The 23416-nt window shown below is 35.6% G+C and overlaps 1 long non-coding RNA gene across 1 annotated transcript; it reads left to right on the plus strand.

The window, feature by feature from the left end:
• LOC107624504 lies at positions 17157 to 21788 on the plus strand. The gene is made up of 3 exons (XR_001616913.2): positions 17157 to 18024; positions 18126 to 18273; positions 21732 to 21788. It is a non-coding gene; the product is annotated as an uncharacterized LOC107624504 (long non-coding RNA).

Here is a 23416-nt window from a genome sequence, read left to right on the forward strand (position 1 = left end):
TTTAGTTTTACTTGTCATTTCTTTTATTTAGTTATTTTATTGTTAATGAACTCTTGTTAATTTGAATTTCTATTAATGCAATTTAATGTTTTTTTGTTTATTGTTATTTAATTGAGTTGTTATTATTATTTCCTTGCATTTGGTAGCTTTAGAATTTATTATTATTGCAATTTAATATTATTTTATTTTCATGCACACCAAGTGTTTGATAAAATACCTGGCTTAGTTTTTGCTTAGTTTTTCGTCACTCTTGGCTTGAAATTGAGGACTTTGGTGACCTTGAGTCATTGATGTCCATTCTTGATTGATATATTAGGGAAGTTAGTTAATTTGGTTTCCATTGACGCTAGTCTTTCACTAAGTTAATTAGTGAGTTGAATAAGACTTATGAATTGAGATTAATTATGCCTATTTGACTTATCCTCGATGTTAGGGTTGACTAAGTAGGATTGACTCTTCATAATCATCATATGTTTGTGGTCAATGGCTAGGATAGGTAACCTTGAATCTCAATCCTTGCCAAGAGGTTTCTTAGCAATTGAATTTTCCTTTCTCTTGATTAATTGCCTTGAGTTAAATTGCTTTGATATTTAGTTATTGCACGCTTATTTAATTTCTTGCTATTTACATTTCTTGCTTTTTGCCATCAACCCCCATTCCCTCATAGCCAAGAATTGAGCACTTCAATGCAATTCCTAGGGAGAACGACCCGGGATTTAAAACACCTGGTTATTTTGTGTTGATTGTGACATCTTTTAATTAAACTTTGATGTTGGATTCCATTGTCGGTTTGGACTATGCTATCAACGAAGAATTTCTCTTTTCTAGAGTGAAATTCTAAACCGGCACAAATTCTACTCATCAGTACCGTTTATATCTTTGGTTTTGGTATGCACATTGGGGGGAGTTTGGCTTATTGTAGCATGGGAGACGTAGTTGCCATGAGTGTTACTCATACACATATGGTTCCTCCCTCAATTGATTCTCCCATTTCATGATGCAATCCCATTTTGAATTTATCAAATCCTACAATACAATCACAACCAAGCTCCAAGCAACAAGGGTGATAACTCATAAAGAAAGTAGAAAATAAAAGCAAAAGACATCAATAAAAGAGAAAAACAAGAACCTAAATATTAACGAAAATAACCAAATAACCAAAAAGTAAGCTATCTACACTATGGACATATTCACAACAACAAAAAATATGACACCAACTGTATTCCCCGGCAACGGCACCAAAAACTTGATGAAGTTTGAGGATTGTGCCGATTTGGATTTTTCCGGTTAAAATAACTTCTGTTGCAAGTATAGACCAAACCGGCAACCAACTCCCACCATCAAAGTTTAATTTCCAAATAAAAATGACCGAGAGTAATTAAACCTCGGGCGTCTCCCTCGGACAATGCAATTAAGATGTCACACTCTTAGTTGTGAGGAAAAAGGGGGTTTTGAATCAAGGAATGAAAAATTAAAGGAACTAAGAAATAAAAGAACTAACAAATGATCAAAAGGACAATTAATGCAATTAAAAGGGAACAAGATCAAAACTTAGTGAAAATGCTATAAATGCATAAAAGAGTCTTTACTTGGGAATGAGAATTAAGAAATCCTATCATCGTCATAACCACAACTATGGCAACTATGATGAGTCAATCTCGCTTCGTCAACCCTAACATTGAGAAGTAACTCAAGCAAGCATAATTGACCTTAATCCATAAGTCCTAGCTAACTTACCAATTAACTTGGTAAAAACTAGCATCAATGGAAACAAGAGTCAACTAACTACCCAAGAATTACCCCTAAATGTCAGACATTATGACTCTAGTATCTAGGAACTTATTTCCCAAGCCAAGGTATGAAAATCTACTCAAAATATATAGTTGAAATTTTCACAAATACCTTGTGGGCATAAAAACAAAACATGGTAAATTGAAAAGAAAAATGAAAACTATAACCAAACCATTCACAATATCCATAATAAACATTCAAACAACCAAAGTGAACTCACAAAATATTAAATTCATCAACCAAAACTTCAAGAAATCAAAATTGCATATATTAACAAAGTGAATTGAAATAGAAGAAAGTGTAGCAAGAGTAGTGAAATTAAAAGGGAAATTAAAGAGTACTTACAATGAGATAGCAAAATCCAAGACCAAAATTGAAGTATAAAATGCTACAATGAAAATTAAGTAAACCCTAAGAGAGACTTTTCTACTCTACACTACTCCTACTCCTAATTATCTATGTAATGTATGTAATGAGGCCTCCTAAGCTAATTTAAGCTAATGCTTTGATATGGAATGAAGTCCCCTTTATATAGCACTTAATTCAGCCTCTAGGCTTCCAAAAATGGGCCAAGAAGCCCCAAAAATCGCAAGCCACATGCTTCATTAATGAAGTCACATGCAGGTACTTGTGCGTACGCATAGGAGGTTGTGCATACGCACACTTGGCTGTGTGTTTCTCCTTTGTTTTTTTCATGTGTTCTCCCTTTTTACATACTTCCTTCCACTTTTGCCTATCCATTCTTGCCTCTAAGACCTGAAATCACTCAAGAAATAAATCACGGCATCGAATGGAATAAAAGTAGGATTAAAATGATCAATTTAGGCACAAAAATGCATGTTTTCATATTTAGGTCCAAATTAGGGAGATATCACAAAAGTATGCTATTTTGGTGATTAAGTGTGAGTTTATATGATGAAATCCATCCAATTCAAGCCAAAACTTATCGTCAAATATGGACTCATCAATTCTCCCACACTTAAACAATAGCATGTCCTCATGCTAAACATAAACAAGGAGAATGATCAAGGGGTAAACAATTTATTAAATACAACTACCTATATGCATGCAAGTATACTATATACTATCTATATCTATCCATACTATAGTTTACTATTGATTTGGTGAAAACAAATCAACAAATTTCCAAGCAAGTATATAAACATATAGGGCTAGAAGCAAAGAAATAATTCAATGCAATCAAAATCTAAAGAATTGATTCACCTCATCAAAATGAAGCAACTTGCAAGAATACATAATAAGAGGTGTGAAAACATAGAATTGAGTGATCCAACCCTCACCAGATGTGTATACACTCTCAACGCTTGGTGTTTAGGATTTTAATCACTCAAGTCTCCTCTAATCATGCTTTCAAGGATTTACTTTTCATCTAACAATCAACAAACATGTGATGCATGGTTTGGTGAGTAACTCAAAATTCTAGCTCCAGTTTCTCATTCAAAACTGAAATCACATTTTTGGTTTGGGTATTTAAGATTTTTTGTGATTTCGATATTATAAGGGTTCTCTAGCTTATGTTCTTAGCGGTATCCATCACTCGTTTCAGTGGGTAAAGATTGAGTAATTGGATGCTTGGCTCAGTGAAACTTTGAAAAGGAAAGGCTTGAAATTACGGCATTAAGGTACGTGTGGTAGTTTTGAGTAGGCATTATGTAAGGTTATGTGAAAATCAAGGTTACTTGCCCCTAGGATAAGTGTTACACCCTAATATTTAAATCCTTATGCTCGAGTCATAAGTCAATGATAATAAGGTGGTACAACTCTCAAGGTGGATTATAATACATACATATATATAATTGGAAGAAAGTATTAATCGAGAAGCCTAAAGAGAGTGATAATAAAATCACGAAGTTGTAACACTCACGCATCGATAAAACAGAAGATATAGCTTAAATTGAAAATGATAAAAAGTTAAAACCACAAAGAAGAATAACATAAAGTCAGAATATAGATATATAACAGAAGCAATTAGCCACTAGTCGTGACCCGCGAAGTTTAGGTCAACTAGGATACAGAATTAAACAGTTTGACAACAATAATCCCTATCTCTCCCAAAAGATACATAAGGGCCTCTATAAGCAAGTTTTCAAAAGGATTAAATACATAACAGAAATTTTTCTAACAAAAGAAGAGAGATTCTAAGCAAAATAAAACAGAATAATAATAATCTTCGTCATCTCTCAGATGAAGCATAGCTCACTGCTAAGCACCTGGACCTGCATCTGAAAAACAAGAGATATATACGGAATGAGAACCCCTGACCCATGGGTTCCCAGTACGGTAAAAGTGCAAAATAAATACAATGCATTGAAATAAAAACTCATTAAGCATCCTAAACTTCCTTCGTTCAATTATTCATCTTAGGTTCTCACTAATCCATAGATAGGCAACTGTCATAAGGGAATACTAAATCTAATTCATCTTTCTCATCCTTCCCAACTTTCTAACTTTCCAACATAATAGAACTAGAATCATAAACAGAACCATCACCAGCTATTTTGTCTCAGCAATTCTTTATTCGTACCTCATATCTTTACTTGGAGCAAGTGAAATCACTTCATTGCATCTACCCAGGGAGCTCAAATCATCTCATTCATTTTATTTCAACATGGACAACCCTAAGCGTCAACCAACACCAGCATGAGAGACCTCTCAATTGTACAAACACAAGCAATGCAGACAAGTAACACACAAGTAGATTCAAGTAAGGCAAATAGCACCTAATCACATAGTATGGCATATACAATTAGTCAAACCAATAAAAATAAGCAAACCCAAACAAATCAAATATATGCAAATGATGTATGACTCCCCTATAGCTGATGATATCATCTGTCGGTTACATAGCCAACTCGACATGTCCTGGTAGCTAACCATTGGACAGTCCCTGTGAGCACGCATCCCCAAGCTCAAAATCATAATCAATCAAATAAAATATCCAGGGGGAGGGCTCATCTGGAAAGGTCTAAGTGTTTGGCCACATCTTAAGATGCAAGGTCAACAGAATCTCGGATCTCAACCTGGAGCAAGTAGAGCCGACCCACTGCATCTACCCAAGGAAATTCGAAGCTCAGATAATTTCACAAATATCAAATCATCCTCGACTGGGAGCAAGTGGGGGCTAACCACTGAATCTACCCTAGAAGTTTCAAACCAAACCTGGAGCATACGAAATCAGTCCAATACATCTACCCAGGCAGGTATATCTCATCATATCCTAGAGCAAGTGGATCAATGCCACTGCATCTACCCAGGCAGGTGCATCCCAATTTGGATCATTGACGAACGGATTTCTGCTAGTAAAGAAATTCACAAATAAATCTTCGTTGCAAGTATAGTTTCTAAACCAACAAAGAATCCTTTCGTACAAAAAATTGGCTGTCACAAGTAACAAACCCCTAATAAAATTGATAACCGAAGTATTTAAACCTCGGGTCGTCTCTCAAGGAATTGCAGGGAGGTGTGATTTATTATTGGTTATGGAAGATTATCTTTTTGGGGTTTTTGAATAATGAACAAGAAAAGTAAATTGCAAGAATTAAAGTAATAACTAATAAAGCTCTTAGCAAGGTATGAAAACTGGAAATCCTATCCTAGTTACCCTTATCAATTGTGATGGGAATTGTTCATTACTCCCACTTAGTTAACCCTTACTAAATAAAGAAAAGTCAAGTGGACTAAGAATGTAAAAAGCTAAATTAAAATCATAAATCTAAAATACCTCAAATTGCATTAAATATAAAATCAAATCTAACATGGGAAGGTTCATAAACTAAATTAGGAAAATAAGTAATTAAAGTCATATGTAAATTGAAGAGAATGTAGCAAGTGAGTCAGTCCAAAACAGCAATCGGCAGGTATATGCAATGAGCCTAGCCTTATCAAATTCAGAAAGCAAGCAATAGCAAGAGATATGTATTCAAGGAAGTAAATTCACTGAATTAATAATGAAGACCAACTTGCAACAGGAATCGAATAGCTGTAGTAACTCAAATTTGAATTTTACTAAAATCTGACATGAACAACTGAATTATCAAGTAATCACATCAAATTCAGATAAGACGCAGCAGCAACAAGAAACCAGTGTCAAAGGCAAACAATGAACAATGAACATGGCATCAATAACAACTCAGCATAGGGCACAGCATATCGAACTAATTCAAACAGCAAGTACAGAGCACTTATCAGACCTATATCCTCTAACCACAACCTAGCTACCTAACCACCTAGAATCCACTACGAATCATGCATATCTAACTAACCTAAATTGAACATAAATTAAATTATGTTAACTGACTACTTGAACATAAAAAGAAGAGGGTAAAACGCAGAGAAGAGAGCAGCAAAACCTTGGTGGGTAGTGAAAGAAACAGAAACGAAGAGAGAGGGGTGGTACAGCGGTGCTGGGGTAGCGGCACGGCGGCGCTATGGTACCCGCGGCGGTGCGTAGTGAGAGGAGAAAAAGAGAGAGGAAGAGAGGAAGAATAAGAGAGAGGGGGAACGGTGGCGGCGAGGTGGTGGTGGACGGTGGGTCTGTGTTGTCCGCGGTGGCCTTGGGGTGGCGGGAAGGTGAGAGGGGGAATGGGAGAGAGGGAAGGAAAAGAAAAGGGGGAAGAGGGGATGGCGGTGTCGGCCACGGTCTGGGCGCTGCGATGGAGGTTTGGTGGTGGGAGGTGGGTGCTGTGACGGAGGTTGGAGGGAGGAGAAGAGAAGGGGACGTTGGTGAAGAGAGGAGGGGAGGAACACGCGAGGGGTCTAGGGTTTTCGCGTCAGGGGGGTTAGTAAATTCAAATCCACGGGTACGTGTGGATCACGCGTGAGCGTGGGTGTGGCAAAAATCAAGTGACGTGTACGCGTCATGGACGTGAACGTGTAAAACAGGATACGTGGAGATGACGCGTGCGCGTGAAGCATGCGTACGCGCCGACCAGAATTGTGCTAAATGCACGATTCCAGCATCGTTTTGGCGTAACTCTCTGTTTCATTTGAGGGGGCAAAAATTTGCATGCGACGGAAGCGCGTCGCTCACGCCCACGCGTGATGTGCTAGAATGAAATTGACGCGAACGCGTCATGGACGCGTACACGTGGGCCAATTTGTGCCTATAGCTCACCAGCCGTACGATTCCAGCCCAACTTTCTGGTCGTTGGATGGAAACGCCGATTTGGGATCGACACCCATGCGTGGTGTGCCCCTTTTTTTTCATAGAGTATGTAGAATGCAAGATGCAGATGCTGATGAAGACATGATGAATGACACTAGGGAAAAATAAAATAAAATGAAACTAGGAAAAAAACAAAACAAAATAAGACTAAGACTGAAAAAGGACGATCATACCATGGTGGGTTGTCTCCCACCTACCACTTTTAGTTAAAGTCCTTAAGTTGGACATTTGGTGAGCTCTCTGTCATGGTGGCTTATGCTTGAATTCATCCAGAAATCTCCACCAACGTTTGCAATTTCAATGGCCTCTGGGGCCCCAAACTAGGCACATAAAGCCTTCGAGCAAGTTAAAGCAAGTGACCAGGCTCCAGGAGTGTTGATTATTAGAACGAATTCCAGGATCCCAAACTTTGCTTTTGTACCCGTCTTTGTTTTGATCTATATTGTTCCAACCGGGCGGTACGCAATTTGAATTTTCACTGAGATACCCAAACATCTTCCGAAACCCATTCAATCAAGCTCTATACCAATCCTTGCACCTCAATTTGGAGCGTGGAACCATATTGAACCTTGCATGCCAACTCCTATTACTAACCATCTCCCTCTTACTCTTAAAGCCACAAAGAGCTTTATGCTGGCCATCTATTTCAAGCAAACCATACTCAAGTAGGAAAGTAAAGATAAAGGCTAAGGATTTTACCCACTTGAAATTTGTATTAATGGCCTTGGGAGAGGTGTTTCCAGTGGTCTTTCAAGCTTCACTCCCTTGTACTCTTCTGTGAATTCTGCTACCTCCTTGCAAACCTCTTCAACTGAAATCTCGTCTTGATCAAAGTCTTCAACTTCTTCCTCGTCACTCAAGTCATAAGTTGGAGGTTGAGAAAATTCTACCTCCATATCATCTTCGTATTCACTTGGGGAAGGTTCTTCAAGCTCAAGGAGTTCAATTTCGGATGCAAGTTTATCACTAAGAGAGCTTGATTCATGATTAGCATTGCCAAGGGAACTTGCTTCTTGATCTGTTCCATCCAATTCTTCATAAGATACATGCTTTGGGGGTTGTGCACTATCCTCCTTAGTATCAATTGCAAATTTCTTGGTGGAATTCTCTACAACTATTGATTCCCATGGAGGTTCAGCGTCTCCTAAGTCTTCAACCAATTCTTCTTCTTCGATAATTCTGGCTTCCTCTACTTGTTCTAGTAAAACGTCATGCTCCTTGCTGTCAACAGGAGTTTCTAGTGTCTCCTTCATTCTACGTTCTTCATTAGATTTTCCACATGAAGCCATGGGAATTCCTTGAGTGTCCGAACGTCGGGAAGCTAATTGATTTATCGCTTGCTCCAGTTGATGAAGGGTTGCATGAAATTGATCCACTGTTTCCTTGAGACGATCCTGCAATCCTTGTTCTGCTCGGATTGTATGATTAGGATCATATGGCTTTTGGGTTGATGGATATGGACGTGGTGCATATGGAAGTGATGGTTCTTGGGAGTAATTGGATTGGAATTGGGGTGGTTCTATATATGGTTCATATGGCTCATAGGGTGGTTGATTGGGTGGATAATGGTTAGGTTCATGTGAGGGTGTTTGATAGTAGGGGGCTTGTGAGTGTGGTGGTTCAGAGCTATGTTGAGGAGGGGGTTCATAAGCATAGGGTGGGGCTTGTTGGTAACTACAAGGGGGTCCACCATATCTATCATCTTGGCACGCACCTCGGAATGGCTCTTGACCATAGTAATTTGGTGGAGGTTGGTTGTCACGGAAAGGTCCACCATAACTATTGTCATGGTATGCATCATAGAATGGTTGTTGGTTATAGCGCATTGGAGGGGGTTGTCACCAAGAGGGTTGATCAAATCCTTGTGGCTTCTCCCATCCTTGATTATTCCAACCTTGATGCATGTTCTTATTATAGTGCCCATTCCTTACAACAACATTGAAACCAAACTCAAAGCGACAGGGGTGAGAATTCATAGTAGCTAATAAAAATAAAAGAAAAACAAAAACAAAAATAAATAAACAAGCACAAGCAAATATTTACAATAACCAATAATAAGGCACACATTTGCGATTTCCCGGCAACGGTGCCATTTTTTGACGAACGGAGATCTGCTAGTAAAGAAATTCACAAATAAATCTTCATTGTAAGTATAGTTTCTAAACCAACAAAGAATCCTTTCGTACAAAAAATTGGCTGTCACAACTAACAAACCCCTAATAAAATTGATAACCAAAGTTTTTAAACCTCGGATCGTCTCTCAAGGAATTGCAGGGAGGTGTGATTTATTATTAGTTATGGAAGATTATCTTTTTGGGATTTTTGAATAATGAACAGGAAAAGTAAATTGCAAGAATTAAAGTAATAACTAATAAAGCTCTTAGCAAGGTATGAAAACTGGAAATCCTATCCTAGTTACCCTTATCAATTGTGATAGGAATTGTTCATTACTCCCACTTAGTTAACCCTTACTAAATAAAGGAAAGTCAAGTGGACTAATCAATTTGATTCCTCAAATCCTAGTCAACTCCTAAGGAAAAACTAGCTTTAGAGGGATCCAAATTAACCAGCGAATTCCAATTATCAATCAACAAAGAGTTTGATAACTCAAGCGTCACCAATTAATCAATTGAAGCTAAGAATGTAAAAAGCTAAATTAAAATCATAAATCTGAAATACCTCAAATTGCATTAAATATAAAATCAAATCTAACATGGGAAGGTTCATAAACCAAATTGGGAAAATAAGTAATTAACAAGAGAAATAGATGAACCAAAGTACTAGAATAAATAAAAGTAGAAGAGAAACTAAATTAAAGGAACATTGAACATGGAATTGAGAAGAAGTAATCCTAAAACTAAGAGAGATCCTAAATCCTAAGACCTAGAAAGAGGAGAGCCCCCCTCTCTCTCTCTAGAAAACTACATCTAAAACCTAAATTGTGAATAATGAATGAATGATTGAATCCATGAGTGATTCCCCCATTCTACAGCCTCTATTCTGTGTTTTCTGGCTTGGAATTGGGCTAAAAAGGAGCCTAGAAATTGCCCCTATCGCTTTCTATAACTTTCTACATGTGGCCCCTGTCACACGTACGCGTAGGTCACACGTGCGTGTCATTTGGCGATTTTCCTTGTCACGCGTACGCGTCAGTCATGCGTACGCGTCGCTCGTGTTCTGCGCTAGGCACGCGTCCGCGTCGTCCATGTGCGCACGTCACTGCCAATTTCTCAAAAACTTCATTTTCTCGCGTTCCTTCCACTTTTGCATGTTTCCTTTCTGTCTTCTAAGCTATTCCTGCCCTAAAAATCCTGAAAATACTTAACACACAAATCACGGCATCGAATGGTAATAAAGGATAATTAAAATTCGCAGTTTTAAGGTCTAGGGAACATGTTTTCACATATATCACAGGATAAGGAAGGAATTGTAAAACCATGCAAATTATATGAATAAGTGAGAAAAGACTTGATAAAAACCACTCAATTGAGCACAAGATAAATCATAAAATAGTGGTTTATCAATCATATTCAATATCAATCTCATAATATTTATCATTCTCATCGTCAATCTCAAAATCAGCGTCGTTCTCATTATCAATATCATAATCGTTATCATTCTTCATTGTCAATATCATAATCCTCATCATTCTCATTTTCAAATCACACTTAAACTTAATTAAGTTCATTCATTGCTATCCATTCACTCTCATAATCACATCATTCTCATTATCACCATCATACACCATCTTAATTTGTTCTCTCCATTCAATTCACTGACTCACCCCATTAATTCTTACTTCTAACCCCTCTACCCATATTTACACCGGCTTTATATTTTTGTCGGGGTTTAGAAGGGTTAGGAAGGCCAAAATAATGGTTAAAATACATAGAAATACACTTTTCAAAAAATCTGTGAATTTTGCGTACACATGCAGGTAGCTCGCGTAAGCAAGTGATGAAGACAGCAACGTTTGCTCGCGTCGTGTCCCACGTTCCGCGTACCGAGGCTTCGATTTCGGAGCTCCCGCGTACGCATGCCCCCGTTCGCGTATGCGAGGCAATTGGATAGAGCCCAGTGCCCGCGTCACGTTGCATCCTCGCGTATGCAAGTATTGCAGAAAAGGTAAAAGCTGTTAAGTGTAAAAAAACCAATTTTTGACCCCAATTTTCAAAGCCTTATAACTTTTTCTACAAAATTCCTTTTTCAACCATTCTTAAGCCGTTGGAAAGATCGTTGAATGAACTTTCATGAAAATCTAATTTTGAAGAATTTCCAACTCCGAGGACCGAGTTACAGGCCACCTAAATTGGTCAAAAATCTATTTTTACCTAAAAATAGAAATCACCAATTTTTCCAAGGTTCACAAGCCAAACTCATTTTCATCTATCAAATAGACCCCAAACCAATCTAATTCACCAATTTACACTCAACTAAACTCAAACCCATCTTATTTAAATAATCCAACCAAATTCATCACATTCCACTCTTTAATTCATAAATTCTCATTATTCAATAATAATTCCATTTATTCACACAATCAATGTCTAAATCCATTAAATCTCATATAACATCACACAATTACACACATCAACTCACCTTTCTTACCTCTTCCGGCCTCCGGCCCAAAATTCACCAATCAATATATATATACATACAAGTATAACTCACAATTCACACAATTCATTATCAAATACTATATCCAACAACACACCAATTATCCACTATTACAATAATCTCATCCAAACCTTCAATTACCATAACATATCATCTACACATATCGAATTCATCCAAATACATATTTCAAACCTAATCCTAAGGGCATTTAACCTAGGAATCCTCATCACATTACACGGTACTTAAATATAACTTAAACCGTACCTCTTGTAGTCACAATAATTTGGCCTTTCCTTGCAAATTCTCCACCAAGTACTAGCTCCAAGCTTCATCAAGAGGTCCACAAACCAAACTCGAGTTCCTAAGAACACCAAAATCTCACCCAACAACTCTAATAGAACCAATATCATACATACATCAACCTAGGGTTTATGAAATCTAATAAATCACAAGGCTTAGTGATTTCTTACCTCAACCCATTGAACCGTGTGATGAATATCACCAATGGCTCATACTAGAGCACTTCTAAAGAACCAAAATCTCAAAATTACTCAAAACCCAGAACCAAATTCGAATTTGGAAAGGAAAATGAAAACTAAGCAGAGTACAAAGAAATACTCACCAAAACACCTAAATAGAATCGAAGAGGGTGAGGAGAGCGACGCGTGGCTGCAAACGGCTCATTGATTGGAGCTTGGTAGCTCAATTTATGGTGATTTGAAGATCAAAAGTGGTTAGGGTTTTAGTTTCCTTTTCCTCTCTTCTCTCTCACCATGATTCACACAAGAATGGGGGGAATGTGGCTGCTGAATGACCTTAATAAGGCTATATATATGTTGGGTCTTGGGCCCACTTAGGCCCGGTTCACTTAGTTTAGCTTGTTGGCCCAATTTTGGGCCAAAACCTTTAAGATTAGAGTTTTAAATCGTATTTTAAGTATTTCTATCTTCCTAAATTACAAATTATTATTTCTTAACCTTGTTCTCTTCTAATTATTAATTTCTTCAGCTACAGTACTGGACAGATCTCAGTCGGTACTGCCGGTCAATCGTTCAGTGCGCGTTTTCACGCAGAAAATTATGTTTTCCGACTCAGAAAAATCCACTAAGTCCAAATATCATATTTAAATTATCAAATACGGATTGCTAAATTTTCTAACCTTGTTCTCTCATATTTAGTTTATTATTTAATTAATTACGGTTTGACCGGATTTTACACCTACCCACCTAACAGAAATTTTTGTCCTCGAAAATTTGCTATCAAATCTTCATATACGCTCTCTCATATTCAACCGACCTCTTACATTCATTTTGCCATTCTTTAACATCAATTCTTGACACCCTATTCCCAATTCCAGTTTAAGCTATATTTATCCGTTACACTCTTAGCTTCTTATATGTTTCTCTAAATAACTAACCAAATGTTATGTTCATCTCACCCTTCATAAAACTTACCCTAAAACCGAAACTCACCACCCTTCCTGGGTTCCCTGAAATTAACCTCAATACAACTTCAATGTTTCAATTCAATGTCTTCTAAATCCATCATTCAAAGACCAATAATTTATCCATCACAATTTAAGCACAAATCCAATTACGCCTCTAGTTATTTAGACAGCTATTTCAGAATCAATCTAATCTCATAGCCACAATTAAACTTAATTACCTGCAAATCACTATTGGCATTAACTCGCTAAACCTTTCAGGTATTCAAACCTAAAGTATTTCTAATCATCTTTTATAGCTCCCATTTACAACTATCCTATTTTAATGCTTCTGCTGCGTCACTCTAAATTTCATCCACTAAGAATCCGATTGTAGCTTAGGTCCTTTGCGCATCTCTATGTTTAAATCAAAATCTCCTCAAAATCCTCAATCTTCATGAACACGTTACCTAAGACCTTAATCAACCAATCACAAAAATCTCCCACTCAACTATTTTTTCCTTAAGTGTAACGCCATAACCTTACATACTAAGCAACTAATGGATCCCACTCATCATAACTACAATGACATGCCAACCAATGTCAAACTCGGCCAGGTTCAAGCCTAATTCATATGCTACCTACCTTAACACTTAACAATTCACCATGTATCCATTGTTATCCCAATCCACATCGTACTCATTCAGGACATTTAACATCAGTTTTTTAATAATTAGTCATTTTTCAATTCCTACGCGAGTGATGAAGATAGCAACGTTTGCTTGCATCGCGTACCACCTTCTGCGTACGCGAGGCTTTGATTTCGGTTTTACCACGTATGCGTGCCCTCGTTCGTGTACGCGAGGCAACTAGACAGAGCCCAGTGCCTGGACAGCGTGACATTATCACGTACGCAAGTATTGCAGAAAAGGTAAAAGCTGTTAAGTGTAAAAAACTAGTTTTTGACCCCAATTTTCAAAGCTTTATAACTTTTCGACAAAATTCTTTTTTCAACCATTCTTAAACCGTTGGAAAGATCGTTGAATGAACTTTCATAAAAATCTAGTTTTGAAGAATTTCCAACTCCGAGGACTGAGTTACGAACCGCCAAAATTGGTTAAAAGTCAGTTTTTACCTAAAAGCAGAAATCACCAATTTTTCCAAGGTTCACAAGCCAAAATCATTTTCATCTATCAAATTGACCACAAACCAACCTAATTCACCAATTTACACTCAACCAAACTCAAACCCATCTTATTTAAATAATCCAACAAAATTCATCAAATTCCACTCCTAAATTCCTAAATTCTCATTATTCAATAATCATTCCATTTATTCACACATTCAATGTCCAAATCCATTTAATCTCATATAACATCACACAATTACATAGATCAACTCACCTTTCTTACCTCTTCCGGCCTCCGACCCAAAATTCACGGCCTACGGCCCAAAATTCACCAATCAATATATATATATATACATACATGTATAACTCATAATTCACACAATTCATCATCAAATACTACATCCAACAACATACCAATTATTTACTACTACACTAATCTCATACAATCCTTCAATTACCATAACATATCATCTACGCATATCGAATTCATCCGAATACATAATTCATACCTAACCCTAAGGGCATTTAACCTAGGAAACCTCTTGTAGTCACAATAATTTGGCATTTCCTTTCAAATTCTCCACCAAGAACTAGCTCTAAGCTTCACCAAGAGGTCCACAAACCAAACTCGAGTTCCCAAGAGCACCAAAATCTCACCCAAAAACTCTAACAGAACTAATATCATACATACATGAACCTAGGGTTCAGGAAATCTAGAAAATCACAAGGCTTAGTGATTTCTTACCTCAATCCACGGAACCTTATGATGAATATCACCAATGGCTCATACTAGAGCAGTCCTAAACAACCAAAATCACAAAATTACTCAAAACCCACAACCAAATTCAAATTCCGAGAGGAAAATGAAAATTGGGCAGAGTACAATGAGTACTTACCACAATACCTAGATGGAATTGAAGAGGGCATGGAGAACAACGCGTGGCTACAAACGGCTCGTCGATTGGAGCTCCGTAGCTCAAGTTATGGTGATTTGATGATTGAAAGGGGTTAGGGTTTTAGTTTCCTTTTCCTCTCTTCTCTCTCACCATGATTCACACAAGAATGGGGGAATGTGGCTACAGAATGGCCTTAATAAGGCTATATATATGTTGGGTCTTGGGCCCACTTGGGCCCAGTTCACTTTGTTTAAATATTTGTTCTTCCCAAATTATAAATTCTTATTTCTTAACTTTGTTCTCTTCTAATTAATTTCCTCAGCCACAGTACCAGACAGATCTTAGTCGGTACTGCCGGTCAATCTTCAGTGCGCGTTTTCACGCAAAAAAACTATATTTTTTGACTCAGAAAAATTCACTGAGTCCAAATAACATATTTAAATTATCAAATTCTGATTGCTAAATTTTTTAACCATGTTCGCTCATATTTAATTTATTATTTTATTAATTACGATTTGGCCAGATTTTACAATAAGTTGAATAGAATTGATTATTGATATGCTTGAATAATGGTTAGTATGAGTATTGAGTTAGTTGATATGTTTTTGGCATAAAATTGAGAGTGAAAATAATGAATTTTTGATGAATTGAGAGGTACTATGTGATATTGCTACAATTGAATATTGTGATATATGATAGTGCTATGTTGCATGAAAGTATGTGTGTTGAAATGTTAATCGAGAATTGGGTGTATGAATATTGTACTTTATCTAAATTAGGCTGGAGGCTGTGATAGGGTGAGAAATCTCCTATGAGGTAAGTTGAGGTAAGTGGTGTGAAATGTTGAATGAGTATGAGATATTTGATGATGATTGGTTGTGGATTTTGTTTGTATGAGTGTGTATGTTGAGGGAACTTATAAGTGGTATTGGAATGGTTTTGAACTGAATTGGAATTGGAATTGGTGAAAATGGATATGCAAAAATTTTTGGGTAAGAATGAATTTTTGACGAAATTCAACGGGCAATTGATAAACCCATATTTGATGGTAAATTTTGGCTTGAATCGAGTGAATTTCATCACATAAACTCATATTTATTCACTTGACTAGCATACTTTTGTGATTTCTCTCTAAATTGTACCTAAATATGAAAATATGCTTTTTTATGCTTAAATTAATCAATTTAATTCTACTTTTATTCCATTCGATGCCGTGATATATTTTCTTGAGTGATTTCAGGTTCAATAAACAAGAATAGCTTTAAAAAAGTGGAAGGAATGCATCCAAAGTGGGAGATCTCATACAGAGGAGAAGACACACTGATGTGTGCGCACACACACCTTTCTGAATTGCATGTTTTGGCCACCATGTGATTTGATTTCATTATCTATCATTAGGTTATTGTGTATAATCGATGCATTCGTGTTAGGTGATACTTGCTTATGTAACAACCCTAATATTTGAAAATCAAATAATTAGTTATTTGTGATTTATTATATTTGTTGATAACTTTATTTTAAGAAAATTATTTTACTAAAGGTGATTAAATAGAGTTTCATGATAATTGACGTTTAAATTAATTAGAATTTTTATATAATCTTTATTAGATATTTGGTATGATTGAAATTATAATTTTGATAATTGAAAAATAAGAAGAATTGTATAATTTAATTTAAATAAATTCTATTTTGAATGAATTATGTTATTAATTTGAACTCCTAGAAATTATTTTATTAGAAATGATTAGATTGATATTTATAAATACTTTAAGTCAATTAATATTTATGTACAATTTTTTTTATAATTAATTATTTTATAAATTGAAATTAAAGTTTCAGAGATAGAAAAATAATAGAGATTTGTATGATTTAATCTAGAAAATTGATATTTGAATTTAAATAGTACTTTACAAAATATAATTAACTTGTTCATTTTATAATGTAAATTAAAAATAATTGATTGAACTTAGCAATATAATGATAAATAATGTTCCTAATATTTTTAATAAAGTATATTTGGTTTTAAAATTACTCTACCCTTCAATTTTATCAAAATATCTATTCATATCTATCCATATTCTTTTATAAAATCCTAATTTCTAATCCTAATTTCCAAATTGAATCAGAAACCCTAATTCCCAAATCCTAGAAACCCTAATCCTAATGTTTCCCTTTCCTCAGCCTCTGAATGCAGCCTCCACCCCCTTTCTTCCTAAACACCACACACACACAAAAGAAGAAAAAAACGCAGAGAGAAAGAGCACGAAGAGCAGAGAAAAGAGAGAGGGAAGAGCTGCTGCCCCGCCGCCGCTGTGACCGTCGCACTGCCACCGTTCAACTCCGCTCGTGCTGCCGCGCGTTCCGTCACCATCAGAGTCGTCGTCGCCATTTGTGGAGCCATGAGGAGCATCACCGTCGAAGCCACGCCGATCGTCGCAGCCCAGTCATCGCTCTGCCTCGCACCAAGCCCGTTCCGCCACTGACGTCGCCGAAAGGAGAGCGACCACCATGAGGAGCCACCGTTGTCCTTGCTCGTCATCTCCCTTGGAACCGTCACCGTCGAGGACCAGCGGAGAGAGAGAACGCGCGACGTTCAGGATGGAGGACGCGAGTCAGTGACGCAAGGAAGAGTGCAACCCACTGCGTGAAGTTGTGCCGCCGTGCCTTTCGTCGCCGTCGTGCCTTGGTGCCGTCGAAGGAGCCGCCGCTGGAAGAGGAGGGTTAGCTGGATGCTACCATCACTAACATCACGGAATATACGCAGAGTAGAGGAAGAAAGGATCTTCACCATGCCAGGTTGTCATGCTGTGATCAGAAGCTGTTGCCGTCAGAAAGCTCATCTGCGGTAAGAGAGAGAGTTCACGAAGGTTGGAACCATTGTCCTTTGCTTAGCCACTGTTTCTGCTACTGTTTACGTTGGCTCAGCCATTACCGCCACTGGAGCTGCCCGGAAACCCTGTTGATGCTTCTCCGTTATTTTATTGTAAGCTATCTGTAGTTCCAAATCTATTGAACTCATTTCCATTTCCGACTCCATTGAATTTGAACTCTCTATTTTGTTGCCACCGTGGTTACTACTACAAGAGTGAAGAATGAATCGGAAATAATGCTGCTGCCATTGATCGGAGATGCCAAACTATTGCTGCTACTACTTTGAAATGATATGGCTGCTATTAAGGTTGTTGTTCATGAGTGCAGCATTCCCAATTTCTATGGATTTCGACACCTTGAGGTAGGGGATTTAACGTTTTTAATTTAGAATGCCTACAAAGTTATTTGGATAAGTGCAAATGGTTAACAATGGTTAAGAATTTCTTAATTGACATGAATGATTTGAAATGCATTTGAAATTAGTTAGTTGTTGTGATTATTCTGAGCTGTGATTGAATTTAGATGCTGTTATGAATAATGATTAATTTAGTATAGTTTATTAAATTGAAATATGCCGAGTTAATTATTGAAAAGCTTTGGTATGGATAACTGATGAATTGAGTTTTGATTATTGCTGTGAATGTAATTAGTTTTGTTGTTATGAGAGACTAATTGATGGAAATAAGCTTGGTTTGAGGTTGTGAAATTTGGAGTAAGTTTGATGATGTTTTAGTGCTTCAATTGGATTATTGAATTCAGGTTAAGGCTGCGAATGTCTTTAGACTTTGTTGTGAGTGTTTGAAGTTGTAATTGATATTGTTTTCTCTGATATGGATGGAATTGTTGAAAAGTTCTGACTCTATGTGATTATACTGAATTAGTTGAGTTGTGTGGCTGAAATTATGATTGGAATGATTGAGATTTTTTATTGGAACTTTGGTTGAATTTGTTGATTTTGTGAGATTGAATTATAAATTGTTTGATGAGAGATTATTGTGATTTCGGTATTTTGATGGGTCAAATTGAAACTATTACTGTTGAGTTGGTTTATTGTAATGGGTTTAGTTAGTGATTAATTGAAGTTGCGGTTAAGGAATAATTGGAAGATTGAATCTTAAAATGTTGAACTAATTGCTGAAAATCTGATTTTTGAAATTAAAAGATGACTTTGGAAGTGAATCCGTTATTCAACGATAATCGAAATGCTATGAGAGTAAAGGCTGAGTAAACTATAATTAAAGTTGTTGGGACTCAATTTTGAGAAGTTTGAATTAACTATAGAACTAGTTATGATTTTTCAAAGTAAAAATGTAAAACTTGATTTTCTGCATTACTTTTAAATGAAGCCGGAGACTTTGAAAATCTATAATTAATTCTGTGATGATCGGAATTGCGTGAGACCAAGTCTGGATTAAGCTTTGGAATATAGGAAGCTGGACTGGTAAATTTGAGGCTTTTTCATTAAGTTTATGATTTATGGTAAATTTTTGAATTAGGAATGCCAAATCTGGTTTTCTGCAGGATGCCTAAGACAGCAGCAACTTGTTTCCTCTATTAAAAATTCTCCAGTTTGAATTTTGAAATGGAACCAATTTTAAACGAAACTCTGGTCCTAGTACTTTAATTTCATAAAAATTTAGAATTGTTAGAGTTGTGGTTTTAAAGATATGGATTTTTAAAGTAAGATGTATTATGCAGTAAAAATCAGGTTTTGTTTTCTAAATCAGTAACTTTAAGCCTTTATAATTTCTAATTCTGGAATGATATTGAGATGCAACCAATTGGAGGTGAAAGTTGAGTATGTTTAGTATATATGATTTAAATTTCAGGGTTTTTCATGTTTTAATAAGTGAGTTATGGGACCTGGAAGAAGTTGTGTTCAATAATTTGTAAAACAGACTTCAGCAGAAAATTAACTAACTTCCAAGCTACGTAACTCCTTCATTAAAACTGGTATGACCCTGGAACCAATTGAGAAAGAAATTTAGATAAGTTATGTTTAACCACATTAATTTTGAAGGTGGTTGGATTTAATTTGGATTTTATATGAAATTTCGAATGTTGTCCGCTGCTGCTGTCTTCTGGTTTTAAGACACTACAGAGCAGTCACGGTTTTGCTTATATTTCTGAAGCTAGAGCCAGCGAAAAATTGTGATTTTTGGTTTAATAGAAAGCTTAATCCGAGACGGTCGCATGGATACCAGGTTTGCGTAATTCCAAAATTCGTTTGATATTTTAAAAATAAAACTGAAATTAGATTGTCGATGTTTTGGTGATTACTTGGATATGGAATTTGAGAAACAGATTTTCTATATTATTATCAAATATTTTTGAGAATATATTATTGTGGCAATTGTTGAGAAAGGTTTGATGAGATGTTGAGAAAGAGGGAACCCGTAAGGGTGGTTAAGTCCGAGTTTTAGGGGAGGTGCTGTCGAAATTTTATAAAAACCTGATGTTTTATTTGAGAAGTCATTTTAGAAAATTTGAACTTGAAAAATTATATTATTTGAGTTTTATCTAAATAATAGAAGAATTATACTATTTTGAATTTGGAATTACCAAGAAAAGGTTTATGTTTCAAGTTTGAATTATTTAAGAAAGGAATTATGTTGAGTTTGATTCAATATGAAAAGGGTTATGATTTGGGCTTGAAATAAAGGATCACTTTTCAGGAGTTTGGTGAATTTTATAATATTTGAATCCGAATGATAAGGAGAAATGGTTTGAGCTAAAGATGTTGTAAAAGTGAAAGATGTAAAGTTTGTATAGTATGATTGAATTTGAATACATAAGTGAACAGAGAAAGAAAGAAGTACTGCATAAGAATGTCAAAGTGATGATGAATAATGAGAATGATAATGAATGATGATAATGAGAATGATTATGTGATGATTTGTTGCTTGAGGCAACCCAAGAGATGTGTTTATTCATTTGTTGCGTTAAGGAAACTCCAGATATACTTGTATGATCATCTACTGCAGTGAGGCACTCAGATAGATAATGGTGTGATCACTGAGAATGCTTTCCTACGGTACAGATCCATATTTTATTTTTGTAAGGCAGAGGGGTTATTTCCTGCTACAGAAGTACCGTGACCACCTGTTCCATTTCTGTAGTGGCAGAGGGGTTATTTCCTATATACAGAAGGTGTGTCGGCGTACATCCCTGCAGTGGCAGATGTGTTATTTCCTGCGTGTAGTGGACCCTGTGGTGGCAGAGGGGCTATTTCCTGTACACAGGGGTATAGCCAATAGGAAAGTCTTATCTAGACAGAGGTTGCTGGATAATGTCGGGAGCGGATTAGTAACCGACAGATGAGCCCATTACCTGCACTAGGGCTAGACATGCATCATCCTTGTTTGTGCATTTGCATTTGATTGTGTTGCTTATCTTTTTTTCCTTGTGATTGTACTATTTGTTTTGGTGACTTGCTTGTGTGTTTGATTGAATATTTTTGTTGAAGCTGTGAACTTAGTAAAGTACTGAGGAGTGATATTCGTGAATTTTGGTTCGGCTTTATTACTTATGTTGCTGGTTTATTTAGTTATTGCAATGATTGAGCGATGCTGTTTGTGGCTGATAAATTGTTAATGTGACCAATTTTATATTCTATAATTTGTTTTGAGTTTAGAGATTTTGAAGGAGGTAATTAATTAGATAAAGTAAAACCAAAAGTATTTTCAAAAAAATTTGATAAAAATATAGCTTCCTTGAGTATGTTAATTATTTGCATGTTAATCATTACTTTTACAGCATTCCCATTTCCTACTGAGAATGTGTGGTTTATTCTCACCCCAAAATCTTCCACCCTTTCAGTGACACAGGTTCGAAGACACAGTTTGAAGCTGCGGGTGATTATAGAATTTATTTAAGTTAAGTGTATGAGTTAATTTGCTTTCATAGAGTTCCCTCGCCCTTATTGCTTACGATTTTTATTTTATATAGAGAGATAGGACTTGTATCTGAGTTTTATTTGAAATCTTTTGTATGACAGATATTATTATTAATAATTATGTGATTATTATTATTTTGAAATGTTTGATATATGATTTTGATAATCAAAAACAAAATTTTCTGGCATTTTCCATAAAATAGAAGTGCGATACCGAACTAAAGGCTCAATATTAAATAGTTAATAAAAGAAATAGGTTAGTAACTCCTTACTTTTGGTACGATCATGACGTATTGGAAGTTGGGTCGTTACAAATGGTATTAGAGCAGTTCGTTCCTGTTAGAGCCTTGGGAATGGACTGACTATGCTTCACTGGATACTCTGAGTGTCTGTCATGCTTTGTGACTTGTTCTGATGACAAGAGTTTAGATTTTATATGCATGACTGTCTGATGATTAACGCTGTTAGTTTACCATTGCATGCCTCATTGTATTAGGTCTGGCCAACTTAATACTTATGATTTATGTACATGGCAACACTAACAGGTTATCATAGACGAAATAGAAGTAATAGGTAATGTGATTCACGGGGTTTGGGAGCGGTAGAGTTTATAAAGTTTGCTTTGATTCGACGTATAATCTTTATTCGTGCCACATGAACTCCTGCCATCCTTTTCTTCGTTGGTTTCATTCGAATTCTCTGGTTTGAATTTCCTCCTTAGAATGTGATATGATTGTTCCCGAAGCATACCTTATCATTCTTGTATACCTTTGTTTGCCTATGAATCTGATTGCTTACGTAACTCTTTGAATATTCATCTTGACAATGCCTATGTTTCTGTTCATATATTCTATTTTCTTTGATTTAAGTTCGAATTTATTTTATTCTAGCAATTTTCGAGGGCGAAAATTTTTCCAAGGTGGGTAGAATGTAACAACCTAGTATTTGAAAATCAAATAATTAGTTATTTGTGATTTATTATATTTGTTGATAACTTTATTTTAAGAAAATTATTTTACTAAAGGTGATTAAATAGAGTTTCATGATAATTGACGTTTAAATTAATTAGAATTTTTATATAATCTTTATTAGATATTTGGTATGATTGAAATTATAATTTTGATAATTGAAAAATAAGAAGAATTGTATAATTTAATTTAGATAAATTCTATTTTGAATGAATTAAGTTATTAATTTGAACTCCTAGAAATTATTTTATTAGAAATGATTAGATTGATATTTATAAATACTTTAAGTTTAAGTCAATTAATATTTATGTACAATTTTTATTATAATTAATTATTTTATAAATTGAAATTAAAGTTTCAGAGATAGAAAAATAATAGAGATTTGTATGATTTAATCTAGAAAATTGATATTTGAATTTAAATCGTACTTTACAAAATATAATTAACTTGTTCATTTTATAATGTAAATTAGAAATAATTGATTGAACTTAGCAATATGATGATAAATAATGTTCCTAATATTTTTAATAAAGTATATTTGGTTTTAAAATTACTCTACCCTTCAATTTTATTAAAATATCTATTCATATCTATCCATATTCTTTTATAAAATCCTAATTTCTAACCCTAATTCCCAAATT

The sequence above is a fragment of the Arachis ipaensis genome, chromosome B10 (genome assembly GCF_000816755.2).
Source record: "Arachis ipaensis cultivar K30076 chromosome B10, Araip1.1, whole genome shotgun sequence".
Taxonomy (NCBI): domain Eukaryota; kingdom Viridiplantae; phylum Streptophyta; class Magnoliopsida; order Fabales; family Fabaceae; genus Arachis; species Arachis ipaensis.